Raw genomic sequence first — 6,689 nt, 5'->3', positions numbered from 1 at the left:
CCAATTTAAGACGACAATACATACTGACAGTTTTTCAAACTATCAACATAGATTATACATACTATAAATTACAAAGAAAAAATACATAAATAAACCTGTCTGGAATGCATTCACAAAGGAAAACTCAGTGGTATCAAAGTTCCATGGTAATGTTATGTATGTTAAGATCATTTAATATAGCGCTCAACTCACCCGGGGGCATCTTTGCGCTGTGCGGAAATAGGGATCAGGACAGAGAGGATAAAGTTAGAATAGGTGGGATTTGAGGAGTTTCCTGAACTTGCAGTAGATCGAACAAGTACGAACGTGGAGTGGCAGCCTTTTCCAGTAATGAGGAGCAAGATAGAAGAAAGCCTTTCCTCCACTACGCGACAGACAAATGCGAGGGACGCAAAGTAAGGCTTTGTCACAGGATCTAAGATAGAGTCCTAGGGTGTAAGTGTTAATTTTTTGTTGCAGATATAGCGGGCCCTTTCCATTTAGAGCGTTATGTGTGAGGCAGCAGATCTTAAAACAAGACCTTTTCTTCATTGGAAGCCAGTGCAGCTCTTTCAGCAATGGTGCTGAGGGCGTGTTTTGGACCACCTGGAGTTTAGCCACTAGGGTCTCGTTGACATCAGCAAAAAGAGCATTGCCATAGTCCAATCTACTTATTACCAAGGCTTGTACCAAGGTCTTTTGGGCAGAGGTCGGGAGATAAGAGAAAATTCTGCGCAGAATGTGCATGTTGTAATAGCAAACTCCCAAGGTAGTCAGAATGTGCTCTTTCATAGTGAGAGCTTGGTCAAATTTCATGCCCAGGTTTTTTATGCTTTGCTTAGGTGTCGGCATAGCGCCCAGTTGATGCGGCCACCAGTCATTTGTCCAAATGGAGGCTGCCTTCCCAAACAGCATAATCTCCATCTTATCCGAGTTCAATTGGAGATAGTTCCTACTCATCCACTCAGAGATGGTTAGCATGCCCAAGGTGAAACGGTTTTTGGCTGCCCTCACATCCTGGTTGAAGTTAACCATCAACTGAGTGTCATCTGCATATGAGATTATTTTGAAGCCAAAACGCTCGCCACCCTGGCAAGGGGAGCCATATAGATAATAATCAGAGTGGGGCTCAAACAGGAATCCTGCGGAACACCCTTGTCCAGGATTATTGTACGGGAAGAGTATGGGCCCAGGATGACAGTTTGATGTCTCTCTTCCAAGAAATGCTTAAGCCATTTTAATGCCAGACCCTGAATGCCGATCTCTCGCAGTCTATCCAACAGCCTTCCATGAGAGACTGTGTCAAAGGCTGCTGATAGATCTAGCAGCACAAGCATTACTGAGATACCCGCGTCCAACCCACGGCGCTAAGAATCGGTTACGGCCAGGAGCTCCGTTTGCGTACTATGGCCAGTTCGAAAGCCAGATTGGGACGACTCTAAGATGTGATTGGTTTCGAGGTAGGTGACTAGTTGCTTGTTAATTAGGCTTTCAAGCAGTTTACCCAGAAGAGGCAACAAGAATATGGGTCGGTAATGGCTGAAGAATATTGGTCCAGGGAGGGTTTCTTTAGAACAGGCCGGACACAAACCGTCTTCCACTCAGCTGGAATGGAGCCGGTTTCCTCAGTGCAATTAAAGATCTCTAGGACCTTTGGGGCAAGATAGTTGCCCGGTAGAGCCATTATTTTGGGAGGACAGATGTCCTGAGGGGAGCCGGATTTAGCTGTCATCAGAGATCTGCAGATTACCTCCAAGGTAAACGGGGTGAAGCTGTCCAAAGAATAGGGAGGTTCCCAGAATAGGGAGGTTAATGTTACATGGAGGCATGTTGTATACTCCTGGTTGTATATGTCCTGTCAACCATCTCGACTTTGGATTCTCAGAAACAAAATGGACAATAGGAAAAAATGCTCTTCGTTCCAATCAATTTAATTATTTTATTAAATGTGTGCTTGTAGACAGTACACAGACTAATGGTCCAGAATACGAACTTTTTAAAACATTCAAGCATGCCTAACACAATGTTGTAATACTAATTTCTTGATAACTTCTAAACGATTTACACCACACCAAGCAGAGGCGCTTCCATGAGAAAAGTTCTACTTTCACTTCAAGTTTGGTGTATTTAATTTAGCCATGTTTTCTTAACAAATTCCCACCCCCTTGCTAGATCTGCATAAAAATTGCAAAGGCAAATCCAAATCAAACAAACTCTTTCTTGGAAAGTTTGTGCGGATTCATCATATTGTTCTAAAGAAAACAAAAAATAGCATTTCTGTGGAAGTTCTGCCGGACCCATAACTGTACAGTTGCAGTCGCTGACTGTGTAATTTATAAATACTTGTATATGTATAGTCTTTGAGGTATCTAGTGGCACCCGCTGGAAATATCTATTGCTCTGTGTAATTTGAAGTACAAGTCATCGGAGCTAATTCATGTTTTTAATTTTATTTAATAGTTGTAAAGTTTGCGAACATTTTGCACAGTTAGTGCTGGTGTAACTCGCGCGAATTAGAATCAGTAAAAATGGTAAATGATTTGCAAGCACTACCGTTATGTTATCTGATCATCGACATTTGCTTTTAGGGGGAATTTTATATGCAAGATTTAGCTAGGCCTTTCATGTAAAAAGAAATGTATGTAGGCCTCGTCATGGTAACTTAACGTGTTAACTCAATGGTGCACATTAAAATATGCATGTGCACGTACAATTTACAAAATAAATGAGATATCAGTACATTCATTCAAATCCAGATTCATATTGTAGTTTAAGTAACTTTAAATGCACGAACACAAGTATAACTGAGAACTACATTATGAATACCAATGCGAAATCATTAGTCAAATCATTCTTGTTTCAAGGTAAATACATCTTAATAGTGTAAGAATGGTTTTATTAAGTGTATAAGGAGTATATATCATTTTAATACGGTTAAGCGCACAGTGTATATAATTCTCTAGTTCTGCAGTGAATGCACTTAGAGAATACATCAAAAGGCATCACTTTACATTAATAACATTAGGACACACTGAATATGCAGTGCCAAGTGTACATATATATTGCTTATTTGTGACGTGCAAGGTTGGAGCCAAAACCACGCTCCTTCAGCACCGTATTACGCCATGATGGTTACACTTAGGTTTATTTGGATTCTGTCATTCGGATAGATGTGGTAAAATTATCATAAAAATCCGTCAACTGAACATAATATGAGGTAACAGAATTTATACAATATTGAAATGATTCATCTTCTTGACAGTGGCTATGCGAGGAGGCTGGCTGAATGTAACACTAATGCATTTGTGGTCTTGCTTACCCAGTCCAGCTTCAAGTCAACCAAGCCATAAATCAGTCCTAATTGATAGTTGATTGAAAACAAGTATGCGCATAAACATGGAAAAAGAGAAATATTGATGGCCTCACAGAAATGGGGTCTTGGAAGGTACTTCTGGATGGCTGTTTGTGCTACAGCCCAGGACATTTATTGTATTGTATTCTATAGTAGCATTTGCACAGGGCCATATGTCCCGAAAAAGACCCTTAACAATTTTCTGGTGACTGAGCAGGAGGATATTTCATTTGCTGTGCATGGTTGGTATACAATGACCTTGAAGAATAGCCTATGTGCAAGTGCTTTAGTGTGAGGTCAGTAGTCTGTCATAAATTATTACATGCAACTAGTGATGAGACATGTCATGGAAGGAAAGTGGCTCACTTAACATAATGCTATCAGGAAAATACAGTTCTCTTAGTTTCACACAGAAGTGGGGATGTTCAATACAGCATTACTAAGTATAGGCAGAGCGGCCCTCCAGTGCATATCAAAAAGAAAAATCTACGTACAATGTTTCAAAATGTTATGTGCAGTAACTAAATGTTCTACTTCCTAGTTAAATGGTACTTCTTTTATCAATCTTAAGAAAGTTGAATGGCTCAGTCAGCCTTACTGATCACACAAAACACTTAACTCCCTAAAACCTCAGACAGGCAATGTCTTATTAAGGAAGTTCTAAGGATCCCCATTACAAGTGGGCAGATAAATTCCAATATGTACAGTTGTATTACCACACATATCACAATTCCAAGGTGTGCATTAATTTCTGGGCTCATGCAATGCTCACCAGGTACATTTCAGCAGGCCAAACCTACTCACATTTATTAAGAAACTCATATATGGTCATTACAAAATTATTTAAAAACCGAGGCCAGTGTTTTTGTATTATGTGTTAAGAGAAAATACGTTATTTATTATTAGAACATTGGAATGTGTAGCACTCCATTGAATACAATGGAGTGCTCTGAGCTTCTCGGGCCGATAAAATCCGGCAAAGCAACATTCTAATGTTGTTTTACAAAGGCTTCTCAGAGCCCGAGGGGATATAAACCCCCTCGGACTCGAACAGGCCTTTTTTTTATTTGTTAGAACATTCTACCCTCTAGTGACAGAATGTTCTAATAGCTTTATAGCCCTCCGTAGCTGGGCTATACCAGTCATTAAAGTCCCGCTCCCTTGTTAAAGGCTCTTGCCTTCGGAGCGGGCCTTTAATGGCCGGTATAGCCTGCTACGGCGGGCTATAAGGCTAAATAACACCATGGAGCGATAAAAGAAGCAGGATGTTTAGTAGTACTACAGTAGTGCTACTATTACTACAAAATGCTATTCACAAACCTAAGAGTATAAATCTGCACCGCTCCTATCTTTTCTATGAGGAAATCCTCACAGATGTAAGCTTGCTACTTAGTAATAAATGTAAGTGGGTCTGGGTGAGTGGCTGGAAAAATGAGCATACTTACTAAATAAATGCAAGAGGTTTATGGAGGAATAAGTAGGGGTTTAGGGAGGAACATGCACCCACCCACAAAAGTGTAAGCCAATTGCTATCCACAAACTGCTCTTATAAGGTGAATACAACCACAAAGGGACCCAAAACAGTAATACATTACTCCATTTCAGAGCTGTTGTACATCCAGCACCACACATGGCCAGTCATATGGTACTGCAACACCCTCCAATAGAAAATAATGAAGGCAGGAACTTGAAATAAAACCCCATAGGAAATAATGTTATATAAAATTACATCACTTTAAATAGTTATAAATAAAGGAAAATACAATTTAGTGTATTAAAAATATCCTAAAATATAACATATTCATTATCTAATTATAAAATATTTTTGACAGCCTTTTATGAATTTCTAATTTAATGTAATCTTATTTTTATCAAACTAATTACATTACTTTTAATAATTACTAATGCATAATGAAGCATCCAATGTTTTACTTCAGATGGGAATATACTTATTTAAACTTTAGAAAAATATTTTTAATTAATGTAAGGTGTTTACATTAATTAAATATTTAATTGAAAATTAATTAAATTTTGCTGTGGCATTTTCGTTTATTATTTCCCACATTCAAAATAAATATATGTATTAAATTAATTTACACTAATATTTAAAATACAAGAATCTCTACTACTTTTTTGAGAGTTCAATAAACTTTTTGATTTTTCCCTTTACATTACCAAAGAAAGACTCAACAATAGGGAGTATCTCCATATAGTAAAATAAAGGGAAACTGTAGAACGTTTATTAAATTTTAGAATAAATTAATAAAATAGCTTTTATTAACCTTTATTGTTCATTTTAACGAAACAAAAAATAGATATCAACAAGGAATATCAATGGTTCAGCTCACCAATCCCATATCGCAATTCATTTGAAGCATGGTTCATAAAAAAAACTGTTCACCCTTATTGCAGTATGGTTTTGCTATGTCCTTAGGGTTGCTACCTCCGTTTCTGTGGATTACAGCGGTTAGGCAGGGAGCAAGGGTGGGCAGCGGTCAGGCTATTCGATCTCCCATGCTACCACCCTTCCCTCGCAATCTCTGTGCTCTGCTCCTCAGTCCCCCATATGATGTTTTACATCGGGGGGTCTCTGAAGGCCCCTGATGGCTGGGAGTCCAAAGCTTCTAGTGTCTCTCTCACTTGGTCTAGCATCTCTGCTCACAGTCTCAGGCCCTTTTCGGCATTCTCATTTGTGCACACAATATGCAGTCTTCATTCCTCTGCTACTGGCCAGTCCCTCAGGTCTGACCACCGTCTCCCCAAGGGGGGAAGAACCCATGGAAGCCAATGAATAGCAATCCATTGTTTAGCCAGGAGTAAACCCAATAAATAAAATCTGTTCCGCATTTTTCACACCTTGCTGCAGTAGAGGTATTAGGCCAAGCTTGTAGTGAATAATTGTTAAATTCAGTTTCATTCTGGTCTCTTGCATTAACTTGTCCACCACTCCCTTCCAGAAATCTTGTAAATCCGCACAATACCAAGTCATATGTATGAATTTCAGTGGCGCACAGTCGCAACATAGCCATTTGTCGGATTATGCAGGAGACATCCTGTGCAGGAGCTGTGGTGTAAAATAGACTTGAAGTAAGTAATAGAACTGTGTAAGTTTAAATCTAGCATTACTGGCCAGCTCCTGTACTTGTAGCTGGGACTGGAGGCTCAGTGGACTAATGCATCCACTGCAGGGACCTGTGTTGGAGCCTCATGGTCACATGTTGAAATCCCGGTAGGTCCACTCAGTCTTTCATCCATCTGAGGTCGATCAAATGAGTACCACTGAATTGTGTAACAATAAACATTCAGCACCAAGATGCCTACGGGTAAACTTGTGCTTTACAAATACACATGTTGTGCT

The sequence above is a fragment of the Triturus cristatus genome, chromosome 5_2 (genome assembly GCF_964204655.1).
Source record: "Triturus cristatus chromosome 5_2, aTriCri1.1, whole genome shotgun sequence".
NCBI lineage: Eukaryota > Metazoa > Chordata > Amphibia > Caudata > Salamandridae > Triturus > Triturus cristatus.
This window is presented reverse-complemented; position numbering follows the sequence as displayed.